Source organism: Elephas maximus, chromosome 23 (genome assembly GCF_024166365.1).
Source record: "Elephas maximus indicus isolate mEleMax1 chromosome 23, mEleMax1 primary haplotype, whole genome shotgun sequence".
Classification (NCBI taxonomy): domain Eukaryota; kingdom Metazoa; phylum Chordata; class Mammalia; order Proboscidea; family Elephantidae; genus Elephas; species Elephas maximus.
The window spans coordinates 44,792,652-44,818,351 of NC_064841.1; the positions used below are offsets into that span (position 1 = coordinate 44,792,652).

At 38.0% G+C, this 25,700-nt stretch overlaps 1 protein-coding gene across 5 annotated transcripts in view; it reads left to right on the forward strand.

Annotated features, from left to right (window-relative positions):
• Window positions 1-25,700, forward strand: part of SPTSSB (serine palmitoyltransferase small subunit B) — a 51,379-nt gene that overhangs the window by 10,883 nt on the left and 14,796 nt on the right. For 3 of the 5 annotated variants that reach the window (XM_049867585.1, XM_049867584.1, XM_049867586.1), the window contains one exon: window positions 9,876-9,972. The exons of 1 other annotated variant lie outside the window; for it this stretch is intronic. The gene's annotated coding sequence lies outside the window, so the exon portion shown is untranslated. The remainder of the gene's footprint in view (window positions 1-9,875; window positions 9,973-25,700) is intronic. One more of the 5 variants, XM_049867587.1, reaches the window with a different exon arrangement.

Genomic DNA, 25,700 nt, shown 5'->3' on the forward strand with positions numbered 1-25,700 from the left:
ATGAAAAAATTAAAAAGAGAATTTGGAAATGAATATAAGTAGGATATTAAACAAGAAAATTAAAAGGACTAGAAAAATAAAGAAGGAAAAAAAGCTCAGAATGGCATGTCTAAGCAACTTTTCTGGAGCAATAATACCTCTACTGCTCTCATACCACATCCCCCCACAGATAGTTCACCCCCCCATTGAAGGTACCGGTTCATCTCTATGCTCTGGAACATCCTCATTATTCCTCATAGAATGCAACGTCAAATAAGGATAAATGTTCACTGGTGCATAAGAAGAAAGAAAAGCCAAAACAAAACAAAACAAAAAAATCTTTTTTAAAATAGAGGCTTATCTAAACATAAAAAAGAAAAGGGTGCTATATTATGCCTCTCTTTATTTGTAAATCTAATCATCCTCTTTTCTGTGTCAAAATTATAGTGTGTCACATGTAGTTATCTACCACCCTCTTTTTAAAGTCAGAAAACAGAAGGTTCAAGTCTAAATGAGATGAAGAACAGCCCATGACCAACCTATGGGAACCCAGTAACTTTAATGCCTCCCTCTGCTTCTATCAGAGGAAACCTGGTAGCGCTATGGTTAAGCTCTCAACTGCTAACCGAAATGCTAATGGTTCAAACATATGCAGCAGCTCCGCAGGAAAAAGATGTGATGATCTGCTTCCGTAAAGATTACAGCCTAGAAAACTCTATGGGACAGCTCTACTCTGTTCTGTAGGGTCGCTATGAGTCAGAACTACTGGTTTCAATTTATAGAAATAAAATCTTAGAATTAGTGAAATCTTAGTAACCTCTTTTTAAAACCTTCCTCTTGCTTTATAACAACACTTAAAAAGTGTTATTTAATCTCTGCTTCAACAAGTTCCCTGATGGAGCTCTTACAACCTCCCACCATATCCTCTTCCTCTTTAAGCAGTTTGTTGTACTGTGGTGGGTTATGTGTTGCTATGATGCTGGAAACTATGTCACTGGTATTTCAAATACTAGCAGGTCATCCATGGTAGACAGGTTTCAGGAGAGCTTCCAGATTAAGACAGACTAAGAAGAAAAGCCTGTCAATTTATCTACGAAAATTAGCCAATGAAAACCCTATGAATCAAGACAAAATGTAGTCCATTTATGGAAAATGAGCCCCCGAGATTGGAAGACACTCAGAATACACTATAGCCTGAGCATACACAATGGACCTGAGCATTGTCCATGGATCATGAAGATGGCACAGGGCCAGGCAACATTTTTTTCTGTTGTACGTGGGATCACCATGAGTTGGAGCCTACTTGGCGGCAACTAACAACATTGCTTAAATGTGTTTTTTTGTGATATTCACCTTCAAAAACAATGAAACAGTTCTCCTCCTTGAAAACTCTAACACCTTTTAATACCTTTCTGAGATACTCCTCCCACAAAATCTTCTCAAGTCTAAAGATCCTTAGTTCTCTCAACATTCCTCATTGAAAACCTTCCAGAACACCTCCATCTGGCTTTCTATGGATGAAACTCAACTTGCTGGAGTAGCCAGGTTTTAACAGCTGGATGAAGGATGTTAATCAAAGCCAAGAGCCATAGTTCCTTTTTCTCATCTGTGGCGTGGTACTTTGACAAATATATAAAAACATTGCATTTACTTATTTTTTTATTTGCCAACCATATCACACTTTTGGCTCGTAATAAACTTGAAATCAAGTAAAATCCCTTAGTCTTTTTTAATGTGAACTGCACATAGCCTAAAGTTTCCTCATCTTGTCCTTAGAAAATTGACTTTTTGAACTGGAGAATAAGACTTTATGTTTCCCTTAAAGTTTTACCCTCAGATCTTCTTGAACTCTGCCATCTGCTAAGTATCTTATATACTCATCGTGTAACTTGGGGTCATCTGCAAATTTGATCACCCATATTTTCCATGCATTAACTCAGATGTTACAATGGTCAGGCAAAATTCAGAACCCTATAGGCTCTCTAGGAGTTCCTGGGTGGCACAAAGAGTTAAACACTTGACTACCAGCTGAAAGGTTGGTAGTTTCAATCTACCCAGAGATGCCTTGGAACAAAGGCCTGGTGATCTGCTTCCAAAAAGTCACAACCTTGAAAACTCTATGGAGCAGTTCTACTCTGCACACATGGGATCTCCATGGGTTGGAATCCACTCAAAGGCAACAAATAACAACATAGGACTCCCTGCTAAAGACCCACTAATCATTTTCATGGTGCTTCACCAATTACAAAACACTTTCACATGTATTATTTAATTACCACAACTACCCTGTAGATAATAAACTATAATTGTTCTACGAGTGTGGAAAAGGATTCAGAAAGATTAGATGACTTGCCTAGTATGACACAGATAATAAAGGGCAAAATAGAAGATAGGTCTCAGGACCTCTGACCCTGTATCCAGTGCTTTTTCAAGAAAAAAAAGGATTTTTAAACACTTGTGATTTAGCTACTCTCTACTTTTTTAAATTTTAACACGCATTTCAACAGAAAGTAATTAAAATCAAGAAATATTTTCTACAAAATAGCATTGTAAAATGCGATGTATAAGGCAGATTAAAATCGGCTGCTTTGATAAAATTGAGATGGTGGGGGGCTTTTAGCCCCTGTCTGTTTGCCCCATCTGAGGCCTCTCCTCATCCTTGGTATGGATGACACCTGAAGCACCTCTGTAGTCCTCAGAGTGCAACTGAAAAATCACTAGCCTATAGCATTTCTCAAACTGAAACCATCTCTAAAAACAATTTTTAAAATAGGCTAAATTGGTGTGCCTTTTTTTTTTTTTTTTTTTTTTTGGTGTTGTGTGCGTGTGCTTTAGGTGAAATTTTACAGATCAAATTAGTTCCTCATTCAAAAATTTATATACAAATTGTTTCTTGACATTGGTTGCAATCCCTGCAATATGTCAACACTCTCCCCCTTTTCACTCTGGGTTCCCGGTTTCCATTCATCCAGTTTTCCTGTCCCTTCCTGCCTTCTCAACTTTGCTTGTGGGCAAGTGTTGCCCATTTGGTCTCATATACTTGGTTGATTTAAGAGGCACATTCCTCACCTGTGTTATTGTTTGTTTTATAAGGCTGTCTAATCTTTGGCTGAAAGGAGTGGCTTCAGTTATGAGTTAGAAGGGTGTCCGGGGCCCATAGTCTTGGGGGTTCCCCCAGTCTTTGTCAGACCAGTGAGTCTGGTCTTTTTTATGAATTTGAGTTTTTTTCTACATTTTTCTTTTACTCTGTTCAGGAACCTCTATTATGATACCTCTCAGAGCAGTTGATGCTGGTAGCCAGGCATCATCTAGTTCTTCAGGGCTCAGGCTGGTAGAGGCCATGGTTTATGTGGTCCATTAGTCCTTTGGACTAATATTTTCCTTTTGTCTTATGTTTTCTTCATTCTCCTTTGCTGTGGATGGCATGGGACCAATAGATGTATCTTAGATGGCCACTAGAAAGCTTTTAAGACCCAGATGCTACTCACCAAAGTGATATAGAACCATTTTCTTCATGAACTTTGTTATGCCAGTTGACGTGTATGCCCACTGAGACCATGATCCCCAGCCCTCAACCCCAGTAACTCGGTCCCTCAAGGTGTTTGGATGTGTATAGGATGCTTCTATAACTGTGCCCTCTTTGTGCTCTATTATATATATGAGTATACATGCCATAAAAAAAAAAATACATGCCATACATACAAATATATAAATATATCCACAGCCTGACCTATAGGTGTACATGAGCATACTCCTATACACCCTCCTTCCCCTATTCAGCATATCTGCCTATGTATCTGCTTGTAAATTATTATTTGTTTTTACTGTTGTAGGGTTGTATATGCCATAGTATTTGTTGTAGTTGCTTTGGGTTTTTTTTGTCTGTTTTTCCTTGTGTTCCTCTAAGTGTCTTCCTTTGCGATAGTCAAGATGTGCTGACTTCCCCTACATTGTGTATTGTCGTTCTCTTGACCAAACACTTGTTTACTATCTAGTTAGTGATTTCCTTTTGTCACCCCTCCTCTCCCTTATAACCATCAAAGATTTTTTTTTCTGTGTCTAAACCTTTTCTTGAGTTTTTATAGTGGTGGTCTCATACAGTATTTGTCCTTTCGTGATTGAGTCATTTCATTCAACATAATGCTTTCCAGGTTCATCCATGTTGTGAGATGTTTCACAGATTCATCATTGTTCTTTATCATTGTGAAGCATTCCATTGTGTGTATGTACCATAATTTGTTTATCTGTTCATCTGTTGATGGGCATTCTTTGTTTACATCTTTTTGGTATTGTGAATAATGCTGCAGTGAACGTGGGTGTGCATATGTCTATTCATGTGACAGTTCTTATTTCTCTGGGATATATTCCTAGGAGTGAGATTGCTAGATCATATGGTATTTCTATTTATAGCTTTTTAAGGAAGCACCATATTGTTTTCCATAGTGCTTGTACCATTTTACATTCCCACTGACAGTGTATGAGAGTTCCAATCTCCCCACAACATTGTCAGCATTCATCATTTTCAGAATTTTTGATCAGTGCCATTCTTGCAGGGGTTATATGGTATCTCATCATGGTTTTGATTTGCATCTCTCTTATAGCTAATGGCCACAAGCATCTTTTCATGCATTTGTTGGCTGCCTGAATGTCCTCTTTGGTGAAGTGTCTGTTCATGTCCTTTGCCCATTTTGTGATTGGTTGCTTGTCTTTTTATGTTGAGTTGTTGAAGTTTCTGTGTATTTCAGAGATTAAACTTTTATCAGATATGTTGTTGCCAAAGATTTTTTCCTAGTCTGTAGGTTCTCTTTTTACTCTCTTGGAAAAGCCTTTGATGAGCATAAGTATTTAATTTTTAGGAGGTCCCAGCTATCTAGTTTGTCTTCTGGAGCTTGTGCATTTTTAGTTATGCTTGATATTATCTTCATACCATAAATTAGGGCCTCTAGCATTGTCCCTATTTTTTTCTTTTTTCATGAACTTTGTAGTTTTAGTTTTACAATTAGGTCTTTGGTCCATTTTGAGTTAGTTTCTGTGTATGGCGTGAGGTATGGAATCTGTTTCATTTTTCTGCAAATGGATATCTAGTTTTGCCAGTGCCATTTGTTGAAGAGACTGTCTCTTCCCCATTTAATGGACTTAAAACTTTTGTTGAAGAGAAGGTGTCCACAGGTGGATGGATTTATTTCTGGGTTCTCAGTTCTGTTCCATTGGTCTATGTGCCTGTCATTGTACCAGTACCATGCTGTTTTGACTACTGTAGCTGTATGGTAGGTTCTGACATCAGGTAGTATGAGGCCTCCTAGTTTATTCTTCTTTTTCAGTAATGCTTTACTTATCTGGGGACTCTCCTTTCCATGTGAAGGTGGTGATTAGTTTTTCCATCTCGTTAAAGAATGTTGTTGGGATTTGGATCAGGATTGCGTTGTATCTCTAGATTGCTTTGGGTAGTATTGACATTTTCACAATGTTATACTTCCTATCCATGAGAATGGTATGTTTTTTTCATTTATGAAGGTCTATTTGGGTTTCTTGCAGTAGTGTTTTATAGTTTTCTTTGTATAAGTCTTTACATCCCTAGTTAGGGTTATTCCTAAGTATTTTATCTCTATTTTTTTTTTTTTGTGGGGGGTGCTATTGTAACTGGTATTGTTTCCTTTTTGGTGTTTTCTTTTTTAGTGTAGAGGAATCTGACTCATTTTTGTATGTTGATCTTTTACCCTGTCACTTTGATGAATCCTTCTATTAGTTCCAGTAACTTTCTTGTGGATTCTCGGGGACTTTCTATGTATGGTATCATATCATCTGCAAATAGAGATAGTTTTACTTCTTTCTTACCAGTTTGGATGCACTACATTTCCCTTTCTTGCCTTATTGCTCCAGCTAGGACTTCCAGCACAGTGTTGAATAAGAGTGGTGATAAAGGGTGCCCTTATCTGGTTCTGTTCTCAGGAGGAATGCTTTCAGTCTCTCTCCACCAAGAATAATGTTGGCTGTTGGTTTTGTGTATATTCCCTTAATTATATTAAGGAATTTCCCTCCTATTCTTATTTCGCAGAGAGTTTTTTTCAGGGTTTTTTTTAAATCAGGAATGGGTATTGGACTTTATCAAATGCTTTTAATGAATCAGTTGAGATGATCATGTGACACTTGTATTTATGTGGTGGATTGTTGATTGATTTTCTAATGTAGAACCATCCTTGTGTACCCGATATGAATCCCACTTGGTCATGATGTATTATTTTTTGATACACTGTTGGGTTCTATTGACTAGAATTTTGTTGAGAATTTTTGCATTGATATTCATGAGGATATTGGTCTATAATTTTCTTCTTTAGTGGCTTTGGTGTCAACCTTATGCTGGGTTCATGGAATGAATTCAGGAGTATTCCTTCCTTTTCTAGGTTCCGGAATAGTTTGAGTAGTATTGGTGTCAACTTTCATCTGAATGTTTGGTAGTATTCTCCAATGAAACCATCCTTGCCAGGGCTTTTTTATGTTGTAGTTTTTTAATGGCCTCTTCAACTTCATATTTTATTATGGATCTGTTCAGATTTTCTACTTCAATTTGTATTAGTTTAGGTAGGTAGTATGTTTCTAGGAATTTGTCCATTTCCTCCAGATTTTCAAATTTGTCGTAATATAATCCTTCATCATATTTTGTTAGGATCCTTTTTATTTCAGTGGGTTCTGTTGTGATGTTGCCTATCTTGTTTCTTATTTGGGTTATTTGCATCTTCTCTTTTTTACTTTTCCCGATTTTGTTTAGTGGTTAGTCAATTTTATCTATCTTTTCATAGAACCAGCTTCTAGTCTTGTGCATTGTTTTTCTGTTTCATTTATTTCTGCTCTAACCTTTACATTTTCTTTCTTCTGGCAGCTTCCTTTGCTGCTCTTTTTCTATTTGTCTAAGTTGTTGGGTTAAAGTATTGATTTTGGCTCTTCTTTTTTGATGTGTGTGTTTATTGTTATAAACTGGCCTCTAAGCACTTTTTTTGCTGTGTCTGAAAGGTTTCGGTATGTTGTATTTTCATTCTCGTTTGATTCTAGGAATTTTTTTATTTCATTTTTAATTTCTTCTATTACCCAGTAGTTTTTAAGCATGGTGTTGTTCAGTTTCCAAGTATTTTATTTTTTCCCTTGTTCTTCCTGTTATCAGTTTCTAGTTTTATAGCATTGTGATCTGAGAAGATGTTTTACATTATTTCAATATTTTTTAATTTATTGAAGCTTGCTTTGGGCCTAGGATATTTCTATTCTACAGGATGATTCATGTGTGCTGGAGAAGAATGCATACTGTGCTGCTGTTGGGTGGAGTGCTGTATACATGTCTGTGAAGTCCAGTCGGTTGATTGTGGTATTTAGGTCTTCTGTGTCTTTGTTGAGTTTCTTTCTAGTTGGTCTGTCCGTCGTCTTAAATGGTGTATTAAAGTCTGCTACTATTATTGTAGAATTATTTCTCTTTTCATTTCTACTTCAGTTTGTTTTATGTATTTTGGAGCTCTGTCTTTGGGTGCATAGGTATTTATTATGGTTATGTCCTCTTGGTGGAATGATCCCTTAATCATTATATAGTGTCCTTCCTGAAGTTTGATTTAAAATTTGTTTTATCAGAGATTAATATTGCTACTCCTGCTCTTTTTTGGTTACTGTTTGCTTGATATATTCTTTTCCATCCTTTGATTTTTAACCTCTTTATGTCTTTGTGTCGAAGGTGTGTCTCATGTAGGCAACATACTGATGAGTCATTTTTTTTTTTAATCCATTCTGCCACCCTCTGTCTCTTGACTGGTGCATTTAATCTGTTTACATTCCATGTGATTATTACTAGATATGAATTTACTGCTGTCATTTTGTTTTGCCTTTTTTTTTTTTTTTTTTTTTTTGGTGTTGATAGTTTCTTTGTTCTGCTTAATTTTTTGTGCCGAGTTCTTTTTGTTCATGGATGTCTTTCATTTCATTCATTTTTGTTGATTTTGTGTTTACTGAGTATTTTTTATTTTCTTCTTTATTTTGGTTGGTAGGTAGGTTTGTTAATTTTCTTTGTGGTTACTGTGAAGTTTGCCTTTATCATCCTATGTTTAAAACATTCTGTTATTTTTAGGTATCGCCTTGACTTCCTCTCCCTTTGGAAGTTCTGTAACTACACCATTCATTACCCCTTTTTGTTTTGAAGTTGTCATTGACATCTCTGGTTCCCTGTTTTCGGTTCTGTAGCTTTATTTTACTTTTGAGATTTCTCTATCTTGGCTGACATCATGTGCCTTACTCTCAGGTTGTTGTCTGCTGTTGGTGGTTCTCTATCCAAAGGACTACCTTTAATATTTCTGGTAAGTTTGCTCTAGTTTTTACAAATTCCCTTGATTTCTGCTTATCTAGGAATGTCCTAAACTTGCCATCATATTTGAGACACAGTTTTGCTGGGTGTATCATTCTTGGTTGGGAGTTCTTCTCTTTCAGAGTTTTATATATTGTCACCCTTTGTCTTCTTTCCTGCATGGTCTCTGCCAAGAAATGAGAGCTTAGTCTTATTGGAGTCCCTTTGTAGGTGTTACTTCATTTTTCTCAAGCTGCTCTCAGAATTTTTTCTTTATCCTTGGACTTGGAACGTTTGATTATAATATGTCTTCCTGACTATCTTTTGGAGTCTGTCCTGTATAGGGTTCATTGAGCTTCTTGGATGAAAATCTTCTTGTCTTTCATGATATTGGGAAAATTCCACCAAATCTTCAAAAATTCTCTCTGTGATTTTATTTATTTATTTTGTCACCTCCTGTTCTGAGATTCCCATCATGTGGGAATTATTCCTCTTCATAGTGTCCCACATAAGTCTTAGGCTTTCTTCATTTTTTTTTCATTCTTTTTCTGATTGTTTCTCAAACAAATTTGTATGAAGGGATTTGTCCTCTAACTCGCTAATTCTTTCTTCCCTTGTTTCAGTTCTACTTGTATATCCTTCCATTGAGTTATCTATTTCCAATATTGTAATCTTCTGTATTTCTAGTTGCTGTTTTTGTGTGATTTCTAGTTGTTTATTTAGTTTGTCATTTTGTTCTTGCATTGTTTTCTTGAATTCTTCTAGAATTTTGACTGTGGTTTCCTTGACCTCTTTGAGGACCCTATATATAAGCCTTTTGAATTCCTTATCAGAAAGTTCCATTACTGTCTCTTCCTCAGGAAGATTTTCTGCCCTTTATTTTGGTCATTTGGTTGAGCCATCTTGTTTTGTTTCTTTGTGTGATTTGATATTGTCAGCTGTCTCAAGGTGTTAAGATGTTGTTTTATTTATTTATGGTTTGTTATATTTTGTTTTGATTTATCAGTGTGGGCAGGTTGGGCTTGCTTCAGTGATTTCTCATCTGGTGGCACAGGGGCATTCACTCCCTTCCGCTAGTTGAATGGGACAATGGTGGGCAGAGCAAGCCCTCATCATTGTTCACTGTACATGTGAGGGCATGCTGGGCAGATGCTATGTAGTGGTATGAGAATGCTCACAGTCACTCACCAGGTGGTCAGGCAACAGGCGAGGAGAAAGGCAGGTGTCTGAGGGATACTGAGGTGCGCCTTCCACCAGGGGGAGTGAAGCACTCAGCCAAGGGGCACACAGGTGCTCTCTCCAGTGAGAAATGGGCAGGGTGATAGAGCAGGAGTCACATAGGTGCTCTCTCTGGAAAGGATGGGCAGAGTCGGCAGCTGGGGGTCATTCAGGCGCTCTCAGGAGGTGTAGGGGCAAGGCAGGTGGCTGGCTGTCACACAGGTGTGCCTTGTTTTTACAAAACATTTTAGAATTTTGTGGGAGATCATCTTACATCTAGGTGGCTTAATGATCTTTTACATGAAACAGAAATGTTTAAAGCTTGAAGGTACCTTTGGATTTATTTAGCCCAATGCCTTTACAGATGAAGAAACAGCAGCCCAGAGAGGAGAAGTAACTCAAGCAGGGTCATTTCGTGGAGGAGCAAGGACGAGAACCCAGACCTGAACCCTCTTAGGCAGGTAAATTCTTCTGATTCTATCATGGAGTCTCACTTTATGAATCAAACTCTTTTTATTACAAGAAGCCATCTTTAACTAGGTGAAGCATCCAGTTCTCTCTTTGGCAACCAACAAGCATTTATTAACCCAGTGCCGTCGAGTCGATTCTGACTCATAGCAACCCTATAGGCCAGAGTAGAACTGCCCCATAGAGTTTCCAAGGAGCGCCTAGTGGATTCGAACTGCTGACCCTTTGGTTAGCAGCTGTAGCACTTAACCACTATACCGCCGGGGTTTCTGAAGCATTTATTACATACCTGATATCGTAATGACATTGTAAGATGATAAAACTGAGTAAAATAAGGCAATTAACCTTAGAAAGAAAGCTTCAAAACAGTGGTCAACAGTGGTTAAAGACACTACAGGCTCCTTTGAAATACATGCAGAAATATATTATTCTGTCTTAGTTATCTACCACTGCTATAACGAAAATACCACAAGTGGATGACGTCATCAAACAGAAATTTATTCTCTCACTGGTTAGAAGGCTAGAATCTGAATTCAGTTGCCGGCTCCAAGGGAAGGCTTTTTCTCCCTCCCAGTTCTTGGCCATCTATCTTCCCTTGGGTCTAGGAGTTTCTCAGCATGGGGACCCCAGATCCAAAGGATGTACTCTGCTGCCAGCTCTTCTTTCTTGGTGGTAGGAGATCCTCAATCTCTGCTAACTTATTTAATCTCTTTTATATCTCAAAAGAGATTGACTCAGGATATAACTTAATCCTGTTGATTTTGCCCTGCCTCATTAACAGAACTGCCTCCAATCCTGCCTCATTAACGTCATAGAGGTTAGGGCTTACAACACATAGGATCATTACATCAGATCACAAATGGAGGATAATTACATATTACTGAGAGTCATTGTCTAGACAAGTTGACACATGTTTTGGGGGGACATAATTCAAGCCATAATGTTGATCTGTGCAAAATTTTGCCTACATTTCAAGAAGTTCACAAATGCCTTCCCACAAGTCCCTCACCTCCAGGTTAGGAACCCCTGGCCTAAAAAAGCCAATCCCAGTACAAGTGCCACCATCAGAATTACATAGCACCAGCTACTGTCTTATTTATGAATCTATTGGTTAAAGGCTGCTTCTGTTTCAGCATCCTTCATCTTTTTTTAAAATGTAACAGCAGCTTATGCTGGAAGACCTTTGATATGAGAGAGGAATGCATGATTTAATAAGCATTTAATTAACCAGATGGGAGGAATTAAGAGAGAAATACAGTAAAATGAAAACATTGTCTCCCAAAAATATTAGCAATGAAAGTGAGGGTGGTCAGTGTTAATAACAGAACATCCACTTTCTCTCTGATTCTTTTATTTTTAAGAAAAAAGAGAAAGGAAAGGAAACATAATGAAAAAAAAAAAAAAAAAAAAACCTTGAATAATACCAGCTGCCTGTCCACTTTTAGTCTATAGTAAGAGTGACCTACCAGCCAATGGGAAAGAGGGAAGGGGGTGTGGAAAAAATAAACTTATCTTCTGAACAGTTGTTTTGTAATCCTTCCCTTTTGTTACAACATTTCTGGAGATTTATGGTTGTGAAATGGTTGGCAACTATTTCTGTCATTTCGGATAGTTTGGGAACCTCCAATAGTACTTTAAAGTTATTGGTAATGAGACAATTCCACTAATTCAAAAAATAAAGCACTGTTCTAGGAGGCAGTGTGGTATGACAGAACATTTGGGAGTCAAAGGGTCCCAGGACTGAATCCCAACGTTATTTCCTCCTAAGTTTCTGACAATAAACAAGGCAAAAAAAGGCTTTTGAGCCTCAGTTTCCTCATCTAAGAGATGAGGTAATATATTTAAAGTGTTTAGTTATAGTTCTTAAAATAAGGTAAGAAGCAAAGAGTGGCTATTGATGAGGTTGTTGAGGCCTTTTTAATCCCCTTTAGGACAGCCACACCAGAACTGAGTAACCATTTTGAAGAATGATATTGCTAAACCAAAACCAAATCCATTGCTATCAAGTTGATTCTGATTCATGGCAACCCTACAGGACAGAGTAGAACTGCTCCATAGGGTTTCCAAGGAGCAGCTGGTAGAGTCAAACTGCCGACCTTTTGACTAACAGCTGTAGCACACCGTAGCTCTTAACCACTGCACCACCAAGGCTCCATATTGCTTAAAAATGGCTTCTGATTTAGGAATTGATAAAGGTCACATGTTATGCCTTAAAAATAATCCTATTATCTTTCACTCTTTTGCATCTCATATTAATAACCTTAACAATAGTATATTGGTGTCGTGTAGTAGTAATCACAATAGCTAGCATTCATTTAGCCCTGGTGGCACAGTCGTTAAGAGCTCAGCTGTTAACTGAAAGGTCGGCATTTTGAACCCACCAAGCAGCTCCGTGGGAGAAAGATGTGACAGTCTGCTTCTGTAAAGATTTATAGCCTTAGAAACCCTATGGGGCAGTTCTACTCTGTCTTACAGGGTCATTCTGAGTCAGAATTGACTCAACAGCAACAAGTTTGGTTTTTGTTTGTTATTTTATTGTGGTGTCCTGGGTGGTGCAAATGGTTAATGCACTCTGCTGCTGATCAAAAGATTAGAGGTTCAAGTGCACCCAGAGGCACCTTAGAAGAAAGACCTGATGATCTACTTCCGAAAAATCAGCCACGAAAAACTCTGTGGAACAAAGTTCTATTCTGACATGCATGGAGTCTCCATGGGTTGGAATTGACTTGAGCTGGCAATTGGTTTTGCTATGTACTATTATAAATTAAGTAACCCTGGAAGTGAAGTCTATTATCATCCCAATTTTCCACTTGAGGAAATCGAGGGACAGAGTGATTGAGTAACTTAGCCAGGGTCACAGTTAGTATGTGATAGAGCCCAGATTCAAACCCAGAGAGGATTCAGAGCCTAAGTTTGTAACTTTTCCATCACACCACCTCTCAGGACCTTGGTCCTCATTTTCTCATCCATAAAATAGGAGTCATTTAAGTTAAGCATCTAGCCAGCTGGAAACCCTGGTGGCATAGTGGTTAAGTACTACAGCTTATAACCAAAGGGTCGGCAGTTCAGATCTTCCAGGCGCTCCTTGGAAACTTTATGGGGCAGTTCTACTCTACTCCTATAGGGTTGCTGAGTCAGAATCGACTCGACGGCACTGGGTTTGGTTTCTGGGTTTATCTAGCCAGTGCCTGCCGTATTGGCCTCAATAAATGCTGTTTCTGCTCCCTGAGAAAGTTCCACATTATAAGATTCTAGTATTTACAAGGAAGATCTCTGTATTAGTTTCCTAGGGCTACCGTAACACAGTCCCACAAGGTGGGTTGGCTTAAAACAACAGAGGCTAGCAGTAACGGGTCCACAGCATTTTGCCCAGGAGAGTGAGAAATCCACTTGGTTGTCAGCGAGGCTTTTCCTTTTAGTACGTCAGTATATAATTGACTTCTAAGTACAAGATTATAAAATCTAGTTAGGATAAATTAATTGCCTAAAAGCCATAGCATATTTTGACTTAGCTTGCTGTCTTGCCTTCCTTCTCACTGCCCTCTTTCCTATCCCCTAGAACCATCTGACCTGGAACACAGCAGTGTAACCAATCCAGTAGGAAATTTTACTTTGATCTAGGGGTTGGCAGAGAGAGTACTTCAACAATACTGTATCTATCTCCAGGATCTTCGGGATGAGCCAAGCTCTCAACTCATTTTCCTAAAAGTGGTAATAACTGAGACACAGAAGCAGGTCACTTGAAAGAGCAACAGGCTATATTACTATTGCCACGAAGTCACACCTATGAAATCTCAATGTTTCTGGTCACCAAAAAAAGAAAAGCACTGAACTTATCACCAGAAGCTTTCTAGAGAGTGTAATAAGGAATAAAGAATAAGTAAAAAAAAAGGAGGAAAAGAAGGACTGAAAAACGAGAATAAAAAAAGTTTTATGAGCAAAGCTGTTCAGTATTACCAAAAAAAAAAAAATTTTGCAAAAAAAAAGTCAACAATTTGTGATAGAAAGTACTGTTGAAGAGGTCTTGGTTGACCCACTGTTTATGCAACCAGATTTCCTTTGGCAGAACTCTGGGAGCAAGTGATCAGTAGGCATAAAAAATACTTTTGATAAACCAGTATTACAGTAACTGACCTTCCTCACTATCAAATTGTCCCTTGGATAAAAAGTCTTCAGTTTCTGAATATTCATCAAATATAATGACTACCAACGGGCATGAGATAAACGCTTAATTTTTCAGAGTCAGGCTTCTGTTGTTGTTGTTGTTGTTGTTAATTGGGGTTGAGTCAATTCCAATTCCTGGCAACCCCACATAGCAGAGTAGAACTGCCCCATTGGGATTTTAAGGCTGTGACCTTTCAGTAGCAAATTCCCAGGCTTGTCTTTTGAAGTGCCTCTGATTGGGTTCGAACAGCCAACTTTTCAGTTAGTAGTCGAGCACTTAACTGTGCCATCTAGGGGCTCCTAGATTCTACATAAAACAGAATCCTTACACACAAACACTGAGCACACAGTTCCTTTACCACGCTGTGGATTTGACAGCCATGTGAGAAGAGAAAGTGGGCACTGTCACAATGTGCATGGAAAACAGTAACCAGGAAAGGGATTTGTAATGACAGTAGAGAAATACTTCTGTGGAACAGTTTAGCTAACTGCCCACTCTTAATCCCTTTCAAGTGCTCTGGGTAGTGGGGTCTTATGAGCCCCTTATTTCACAAAATAAGGTAAGCATACCATTGAATTGATTCAAATATTGTAAGAGATTAAGCTGCTAGAACTTTAATGCCAAGAATAAACTTAAACACACCAACCCTCCTTTCAGAAATTTCTTTGTAGTTTGGCAGTTCGCAGTTTCCCTTTTATATCCTGAAAGCCAAGAAGAGAACCCCAGTGGGGACTTTGCAATTTTTTTTTTAATTAATTTTCATTGTGCTTTAAGTGAGAGTTTACAAATCAGGTCAGTCTCTCATATAAAAATTTACATACACCTTGCTATACACTCCTAATTGCTCTCCCCCTAATGAGACAGAACACTCCTTCCCGCCACTCTCTCTCCTCCTGTCCGTTCAGGTAGCTTCTGGCCCCCTCTGCCCTCTCATCTCCCCTCCAGACAGGAAAAGCCAATATAGTCTCATGTGTCTACTTGATATAAGAAGCTCATTCTTCACCAATATCATTTTCCATCCCATATTCCAGTCTAACCCCTGTCTGAAGAGTTCGCTTTGGGAATGGATCCCGTCTTGGGCTAACAGGAGGTCTGGGGACCATAGCCTCCAGGCTGCTTCTAGTCCTAGTCTGACCATTAAGTCTGGCTTTTTACGAGAATTTGGGGTCTGCATCCCACTGTTCTCTTGCTTCATTGGGGGTTCGCTGTTCTGTTCCCTGTCAGGGCAGTTATCGGTTGTGGCCAGGCGCCATCTAGTTCTTCTGGTCTCAGACTGATGTAGTCTCTGGTTTGTGGGTCCATTCTGTCTCTTAGGCTTATAATTACCTTGTGTCATTGGTGTTCTTTCTTCCTTGCTCCAAGTGGGTTGAGACGAACTGATGCATCTTAGATAACTACTTGCTAGCATTTAAGACCCCACACACCACTCTCCAAAGTGGGATGCAGAATGTTCTATTAGTTGATTTTATTAAGCCAATTGACTTAGATGTCCCTTGAAACCATGGTCCCCAAACCCCCACCCCTGCTACACTGGCCTTTGAAGCATTCAGTTTATTCAGGAAGCTTCTTTGCTTTTCGTTTAGTCCAGTAGTGTTGACCTCTCCTGTATTGTGTGTTGTCTTTCCCTTCACCTAAAATAAAACTTATCTACTATCTAATTGGTGAAAGCCCCTCTCCCTCTCTCCCTCCCCGCTTCTCATAACCATCAAAGAATATTTTCTTCTCTGTTTACACTATTTCTCAAGTTCTTATAATAGTGGTCTTATACAATATTTGTCCTTTTGCAACTGACTAATTTCACTCAGTATAATTCCTTCCACATTCCTCCATGTCATCAAATATTTCATGGATTCATCATTGTTCTTTATCAATGCATAGTATTCCATTGTGTGAATATATTATAATTTATTTATCCATTCCTCTGTTGATGGGCACTTTAGTTGCTTCCAACTTTTTGCTATTGTGAACAGTGCTGCAAAGAACATGGGTGTGCATATATTTGTTTGTGTAAAGTTTCTTATTTCTTTGGGATATACTCCAAGGAGTGGAATTGCTGGATTGTATGGTAGCTCTATTTCTAGTTTGTTAAGGAAGCACCAAATCGATTCCAAAATGGTTGTACCATTTTACATTCCCACCAGCAGTATAGAAGTGTTCCAGTCTCTCCATTATTATGTGCTTTTTGGATCAGTGCCAACATTGTTGGAATGAGATGGAATCTCACTGTAGTTTTGATTTGCATTTCTCTAATGGCTAATGATCATGAGCATTTCCTCATGTATCTGTTAGCAGGCTGAACGTCTTCTTTAGTGAAGTGCCTGTTCATATCCTTTGCCCATTTTTAATTGGGTTATTTGTCTTTTTGTTGTTGAGTTTTTGCAGAATCATGTAGATTTTAGAGATCAGGCACTGATCAGAAATGTCATAGCTAAATACTTTTTACCAGTCTGTAGGTAGTCTTTCTACGCCTTTGGTGAAGTCTTTGGATGAGCATAGGTGTTTGATTTTTAGGAGCTCCCAGGTATCTGGTTTCTGTTCTGTATTGTTAGTAATGTTTTGTATAATGTTTATGCCATGTATTAGGGCTCCTAATGTTGTCCCTATTTTTTGTTCCATGAGCTTTATCATTTTAGATTTTAGGTTTAGGTCTTTGATCCATTTTGACTTAGTTTTTGTGCATGGTGTGAGGTATGGGTCTCGTTTCATTTTTTTGCAGATGGATATCCAGTTATGCCAGCACCATTTGTTAAAGAGACTGTCTTTTCCAATTTAACTGACTTTGGGCCTTTGTCAAATCAGCTGCTCATATGTGGATGGATTTATGTCTGGATTTTCAATTCTGTTTCATTGGTCTATGTATCTGTTGTTGTACTAGTACCAGGCTGTTTTGACTACTGTGGCAGTATAATAGGTTCTAAAATCAGGTAGAGTGAGGCCTACTTTGTTCTTTTTCAGTAATGCTTCACTTATCCAGGGTCTATTGCCCTTCCGTATGTAGTTGGTGATTTGTTTCTCTGTCTCATTAAAAAACGTCATTGGAATTTGGATCAGAATTGGATTGTATCTATAGATGGCTTTTGGTAGTATAGCCATTTTTACAATGTTAAGTCTTGCTATCCATGAGCAAGGTCTGTTTTTCCTCTTATGTAGTTCTCTTGGTTTCTTGCAGTAGTGTCTTGTAGTTTTCGTTGTATAAGTTTTTTACATCTCTGGAAAGATTTATTCCTAAGTATTTTATCTTCTTGGAGGCTACTGTAAATGATATTGATTTGGTGATATCCTCTTTGATGTTCTTTTTGTTGGTGTCAAGGAATCCAACTGTATTTTTGTATGTTTATCTTGTGTCCTGATACTCTGCTGAACTCTTCTATTATTTTCAGTAGTTTTTTTGAGGATGCCTTAGGGTTTTCTGTGTATAAGATCATATCATCTGCAAGTAGAGATATTTTTACTTCTTCCTTACCAATCTGCATGCTCTTTATTTCTTTATCTAGCCTAATTGCTCTGGCTAGGACCTCCGACACAATGTTGAATAAGAGTGGTGATAAGGGGCATCCTTGTCTGGTTCCCGATCTCAAGGGGAATGCTTTCAGAATCTCTCCATTTAGGATGATATTGGCTTTGTATAAATGCCCTTAATTATGTTGAAGCGTTTTCCTTCTATTCCTATTTTAATGAGAGTTTCTATTATAAATGGGTGTTGGACTTCGTCAGATGCCTTTTCTGCATCAATTGATAAAATTATGTGGTTCTTGTCTTTTATTTATATAATGGATTACATTAATTGTTTTTCTAATGTTGAACCATCCCTGCATACCTGGTATGAATCCCACTTCGTCATGGTAAATTATTTTTTTTCATATGTTGTTGAATTCTATTGGCTAGAAATTTGTTGAGGATTTTTGCATCCAAGTTCATGAGGGATATAGGTCTGTAATTTTGATTTTGGGGGGTGTCTTTACCTGGTTTTGGTATGAGCGATATGCTGGTTTCCTAGAGTGAGTTTGGAATTCCGTCCTTTTCTATGCTCTGAAATGCCATTAGTAGTAGTGGTGTTAACTCTTCTCTGAAAGTTTGATAGAACTCTGCAGTGAAGCCGTCCAGGCCAGGGCTTTTTTTTGTTGGGAGTTTTTTTTTGATTACCTTTTCAATCTTTTCTTTTGTTATGCATCTATTTAGTTGTTCTACCTCTGTTTGTGTTAAGTAGGTAGTGTGTTTCTAGGAATTCATCCATTTCTTCTAGGGTTTCAAATTTGTTAGAGTACAATTGTTCATAGTAATCTGATAATGATTGTTTTAATTTTGGTTGGGTCTGTTGTGATATTGCCCATCTCATTTCTTATTCGGGTTATTTGTTTCCTTTTCTGTTCTTCTTTGGTCATTTTGACTAATGGTTTATCAATTTTGTTAATTTTTTCAAAGAACAAGCTTTTGGTCTTGTTAACTCTTTCAATTGTTTTTCTGTTCTCTAATTCATTTAATTCTGCTCTAATTTTTATTATTTGCTTTTGTCTTGTGCCTGAGGGTTTCTTTTGTTGCTCTCTTTCTATTTGTTCAAGTAGTAGGGACAGTTCTTTGATTTTGGCCCCTTCTCCTTTTTATGTGTGCATTTATTGATATAAACTGACCTTTGAGCACTGCTTTCGCTGTGTCCCAAAAGTTCTGATAGGAAGTGTTTTCATTCTCATTGGATTCTATGAATTTCTTTATTCCCTCCTTAATGTCTTCTATAACCCAGTCTTTTTTGAGCAGGGTTCAGTTTCCAAATATTTGATTTCTTTTTCCTGGTTTTTCTGTTATTGATTTCTACTTTTATGGCTGTATGTTCTGAGATGATGCTTTGTAATATTTCAGTGTCCTGGATTCTAAGGCTTGCTTTATGACTTAATATGTGGTCTATTCTAGAGAATGTTCCATGTGCACTAGAAAAGAAAGTATACTTTGCAGCTGTTGGGTGGAGTGTTCTGCATATGTCTATGAGGTCAAGTTGGTTGATTGTGGTCTTTAGATCTTCCATGTCTTTATCGAGCTTCCTACCAGATGTCCTGTCCTTCACCAAAAGTGGTGTGTTGACGCCTCCTGCTATAATTGTGGAGCTATCTCACTTTTCAATGCTGATAGAGTTTGTTTTATGTATCTTGAACCCCTGTCATTGGGTGCGTAAATATTTAATATGATTATATCTTCCTGGCAAGTTGTCCATTTAAAAATTATACAGTGTCATTTTTTATCCTTTGTGGTGGATTTAACTTTAGAGTCTATTTTGTCAGAAATTAATATTGCCACTCCTGCTCTTATTTGATTGTTGTTTGCTTAATATATTTTTTTCCATCCTTTGAGTTTAAGTTTGTTTGTGTCTCTTAGTCTAAGGTGTGTCTCTTATAGGCAGCATATCGCTGGATTATGTTTTTTTAATCCAACTTGCAACTCTCTCTTTATTGGTGGGTTTAGTCCATTTACATTCAGCATAATTATAGATAGGTATGAGTTTAGTGCTGTCATTTTGATTCATTTTTTTTGTGTGTGTTGTTGACAGTTTCATTTTTCCATTTACTTTTTGTGCTGAGATTTTTTCTTTGTAAATTGTGTGTTCCTCTTTTTCATTGCAGTTGAATTTGTTTTTGCTGAGTCTTTATGTTTATCTTGGTTTTTATTTTGAAGTATGGGATTGTTAGTCTTCTTTGTGGTTACCTTAATATTTACTCCTATTTTTCTAAGTATAAACCTAACTTTTATCTCCCTGTATCGCCTTGATTTCATCTCCATATGGAAGATCTGTGCCTACTGTATTTAGTCCCTCTTTATTGATTATTGTCATCTTTTATAGAATGACATCAGTGATTCCCTGTTTTGAGTGTTTTTTTTAAATCATATTTTATTTTTGTGATTTCCCTGTCTGAGTTGATATCAGGATGCTCTGTTCTGTATCCTTATGTTGTGTTGATATCTGATATTATTGATTTTCTAACCAGAGAATTCCTTTTAGTATTTCTTGTAGTTTTGGTTTGGTATTTGCAAATTTTCTAAGCTTGTGTTTATCTGTAAATGACTTAATCTCACCTTCGTATTTGAGAGACAGTTTTGCCGATATATGATTCTTGGCTGGCAATTTTTCTCCTTCAATGCCCTATATATGTCATCCCATTGCCTTCTTGCCTGCATGGTTTCTGCCAAGTGGTCCGAACTTATTCTTATTGATTCTCCTTTGTAAGTGACTTTTTGTTTATCCCTGGCTATTCTTAAACTTTTCCCTTTATCTTTGGTTTTGGCAACTCTGATGATAATATGTCTAGGTGACTTTCTTTTGGGATCTACCATGTATGGGGTTCAATGAGCATCTTGGATAGATATCCTTTCATCTTTCATGATGTCAGGGAAGTTTTCTGCCAACAAATCTTTAACAATTCTCTCTGTATTTTCTGTTATCCCTCCCTGTTCTGGAATTCCAATTACTCGCAAGTTATTCTTCTTGATAGAGTCCCACATGATTCTTAGGGTTTCTTCATTTTTTTAACTTCTTTTATCTGATTTTTCTTCAAATATATTGGTGCCAAGTGCCTTATCTGCCATCTCCCCAATTCTGCATTCCAATTCCTCAATTCTGCTCCTCCGACTTCCTATTGACTGGTCTAATTCTGTAATTTTACTGTTAATCTTTTGAACTTCTGAATGCTGTCTCTTTATGGATTCTTGCAGCTTATTAAATTTTTCATTATCTTCTTGAATAATCTTTTTAATTTCTTCAACTGTTTTATCTGTGTGTTCCTTGGCTTTTTCTGTACATTGTCTGATTTCATTCCTGATGTCTTGAAGCATTCTGTGTATTAATCTTTCATATTCTACATCTGGCAATTCCAGGAATACATCTTCATCGAGGAGAGACCTTGATTCTCTGTTTTGGGAGTTTATAGAAGCAATCATGGTCTGCTTCTTTACATGATTTGATATCAACTGCTGTCTCCAAGCTATCTATAAGTTATTGTAATAATTAATTTATGTTTGCTCACTGTGTCCAATCTTCTTGTTTTGTTTCAATATACCCAGATAGGCTACTAGAGTGCACTAACTTGATTAGAGCCTTTGAAGCACTAATGTCCTGCTACCAGATGGTTAGATCTGTTACCAGGTATATAAGCCTATGAGTCCATTCACTATTCTTGAGTAGATTCAGCTCAGGTGTCCTGATAGTCAGTCACCTAGTGTGTGGTATAGACTCTCACCTACTATCTTAGAAGAGCAGTGGTGGTGGTTGTATGCACTGGTTTCTGGTAGCGGCAGGCGGGTCACACTCTGAGGAGGGCAGGGTGCTGACAGCCTTCCCCCAAGTGTCAATGAGGAAGTAGCATCTCTGTTCTCTAGATTGCTCTGGTAGGTGGGCTTTGCAGCTGTACCTTAGGCACCCAATGCTTATACCTGTAAAGAGTGGTAGGCATCACTATCCTCAGACCCCCTTCACAGTTGGCTAGGTGGTGTGGATGGAGCCTCAGCCCTCAAGTCCCTGCTGTGGGTAGGTGAGGGCTCTGTTTAGTAGGTAGAGTGGTATCAGACCTCCAAAACCTACCTCTCCACCACACAGCTGAAACAATTACAGTCAGACCTCTAACAGATTTGCCTTTACACTATAATAGCGACCTGGATCCATGTAGGGGTGAAAGCCAAAGTCTGTGGATTGCTTATGCCTGGACTGGAGCCGCTTCTGCTCTGGTCTTCCAGTTTAAGGGAGTCGGGAAAGTATTTTTCCTCTGTTTGTTAATTTGCTCCTTCTCCCGGGTTGGGAGAACGATTCAGAAAAAACATGGCATGTTCTATCTCAGGCCCAGGGAATTCAAATGTTAATGAAGCCAGCTGGGGCAGGGAGGGGAGGGATCAGATAGATAGGAGAGAGTACTTTCAGAAGGAGCTATTAGATCTGCACGGTAAATTAGACAAAATCACTTATCTTGTGTTGACAGCGGCTGTTTTTATCTCAGATTCCAGAGGTGTGTGTAGCCTGTGTGCACTGGGTGGGCCCCCGCTGAGATTGCCCCAGGGGGTTAGGGCTGTGTCCTGTGTCTCAGGAAACTACCATGAGCCCCGCCACATTTGCGCCAAAGAACAGTACCAAGGAGTCGGAGCTGAGGAGCTGCATGGGCTCGGCAACTTGTCACTGCTTCTGTGTGGTCTCTTGCTCCCGTCACCCAGGTCAATTCCTTAGTTCTGTGTTTGATGGTCAGGATTCATAGATTGTCATATATGTAATCAATTCACTTGTTTTTTTCAGGACTTTGTTGCAAGAGGGTTCAGTGGAAGCTTCTGACTAGTTAGCCATCTTGGCCCCCTACTTTGCAAATTATTATTTGAAGGCCTTTGGGGTTGTCTGTTTACTCAGCTTTAGATGGTGCGTCTTTGAGGTTTTGCTAGACTAGCAATGCCCCATTCCAACTTGAGAATCCCAGTGACTTTTAACAATTTTTTAAGTCCACTACTAATGTTGTAACTCTGTTTACTTTTCGGTTCTAAAAACAACTTGGCAGTCCTTGGGAGCAATAACTTCGGAAAGAAAAAGCCACCCAGAAGCTACACACTTTCCTCTTTCCTTCTTAATAGGATGATAGGGTTTATATATATGGGTTTTTTAAATGTATATTTTTAATAATATAGTAATAAAGAGTTTCATTCTAAGAAATAACATTGAAGTTAAAAACTTGGCCCAGAAGCCCTACTCTTTACTCCAATATTGCCAGAAATACAGTACTTGCCCCTTTTCTATACTAGTAAGTGAAAGGATACCAGGAACAAGATGAAATGTATTATGGCCCCACAACAAATTTCTCATTCCATTATAACATCTACTAATATTAATGCATTTGCTCCTCTTTTTAGTTTCAAAATATGTATGTTCTTTTCGACAGCCACATGACATTTAGAGTGATCTAATCTAACCTTAGTATTCCCTAAATTATTACAAAATTTTCTGTTAAAGTCAGATTCTAAATTTTCTTTCCCAGCCAGAAGTCCTTTATTCATAAATGCCTCTAGAGTCTTTCAGAGTATGCCAGAAATCAGGGACTGCTTTGAAACTACAGTTAGTCAATACACCTCATGTTGAGCAATGGCATCAGTTAATAGTTGGACTGAAAATACATGTTTTCTTTCTATTGTTCTGCTTTTGTTAGTGTTAATGAGATCTTGAGGCAATAAGGTTGGTTCAGATAACCACAAAAAACACTCCACTCTTGTGTATAACTGAAAATGACAACATACCAACAACAACTTGGCTAATCTGTTGGTGAGGCTTTTCATTTAGTACATCATTTCGGTAACTCACTTCTAAATCCAAAAATCCTGTTGCCATTATAAAATCTAATTAGAGCGACTTAACTGCCTAAAAGCAATAGCATGCTTTGACTTACAATTGTTTGTTTCTCTCTCTCTGGGGAGCCTACAGAATTATCCAACTAATTCACAAATGTGTGGAAAAAGTTTCTTACTGGCTGGTTTCTTCCTAGGCTTTGATTCATCACAGACCTTTAAGTTGGTTTTTACGCTTCATCTTAATACATGGACTCTAAAGTCATCACTTTCAGTCTTTACTTCAAATAGTTACTCTGTGTCAGCATGAGAAATTTGTTCCCACAGAAAGGATGGCAAGTATTCTAAGATGAAAGGGAATTCCCAGAAACATGTTAAGGAAGGATGGACTATTCCACGAGGCACAGAAAACACTGAACTACTAACATAAAACTTGCATCAAGATATCTGGAAACTGAGACACAATCTGTTGTGCACAATTCTCCCATAGACATAAGGATCTGCCATTAATCACATAAACTTAAACCACATTCATATCTCTAAAATCACTAAGAAATTGTGAGTTTTTGTATCTTTGTGAATCTAATTGTGCTCACTTAGAGAAGCGGGTTGTGATTAGGCCCCCCAGCCAAGAGCCATGATGTAAGTTGTGCAGTACATAGCCCACACAACAGTATGTGGTGGCCCCACCCAAGATACATTTGAAAATTCATATAAAGATTGAAATGTTTTTCAAATAGTGGTTTTCAGTAATGGCTATACACATGCATTGTTTTATTTATTTTTTAATGTACTAGACAGTTCAATATTAGGGCTGATATTTTCTATAAAATATACAATCCACTTCATTATTGAAGTAACTGTAATAGGCTCTTCCACAAAAACTCTTTGACTCTATAATTTAGTAAAATCTTACAGTTTATAGTTGTACCAGTCCACAAGTAATGACAACAAACACTACCATTACTTTGAACTAATATATCATATTCTAAAGAGCTCAGAACCCTGCCCTACTCTCTTTACCACATTACTTAGACAAAATTAGAGGCAATTATCAATTATCTAAAGTTTATACATAAACTGTGATGCAGAAAGATTTTGTAACTTGCCCAAGTACACAAAGTAAAAATAAAGAAAGAAGGAAGGAAGGAAGGAGGGAGGGAGGGAGGGAGGGAGGGAGGGAGGGAGGGAGGGAGGGAGGGAGGGAGGGAGGGAGGAAGGAAGGAAGGAAGGAAGGAAGGAAGGAAGGAAGGAAGGAAGGAAGGAAGGAAGGAAGGAAGGAAGGAAGGAAGGAAGGAAGGAAGGAAGGAAGGAAGGAAGGAAGGAAGGAAGGAAGGAAGGAAGGAAGGAAGGAAGGAAGGAAAAATGCAATAGAATTCAGGTTTCCAGATGTTCCTAGCCTGTGATTTTTTCCCACTAGGGCCACTTTTCTACCTACCAATCTTAAATTATTACTCACCTAGAGTAAGTACTTTTAAAAGCCATTTTAACGGGATTTAAAACCACTTAACTGGTATTTTGTATTCCTCACAGAGTCCATGAACTTTCAATATTTATGAAAAAAATTTTTTACATTTGTTAGAAAAAAAACCTAGCACCAGATCTTTTCCAGCTTATAAAAAGACAGATTGTACTGAAATTGCAGAAAACAATCTGTATAAAACTCATTGCCTGAAGCAGACAATGAGAATTCATGAGCGCCTTTTATGTACCCCCATATTGTGCTCGATACTGCTACGGAAAATATTAAATAAATACACATGTGGTCCCTTCCCTCAGCAACCTTACAATTCATTTGGTCGGTCAGGCAGCTAATCAGCTATCATTTATTGTATCAACAATAAATGATGCAACATTTTTTATAAGTATCCCACGTTCCAGCCACTGGGGATAAAGAGATGAATGTAGCATGTTCCCTGTGCTCAAAGACCTCATAGTCTATTGAGGAAACAGATTGCACATGGCTAATTATAATATAGTATAAGTGCTGAAATGTTGCTACAATAGTAACACATAGAAAAAAGCAAAATTTTCCCTTGGCAGGAGAGGTGGGGAGTCTTCTGAAAATGTTTCATAGAAGAGGAGCTAGGTTTTGAAAGTAATAGGATTTTATATGGCAGAGAAAGGGCACAAAAACATTTCTAGAAAAGAAAAAACATGGGTTTTTTAAAGCATGAAAGCTTGAAAGTGAATAGTATTTCACAGGAGTGTTGAGAGACGAGGCTGGAGAGATAGAGGAATCAAACAGTGAATGAATGTTTCATC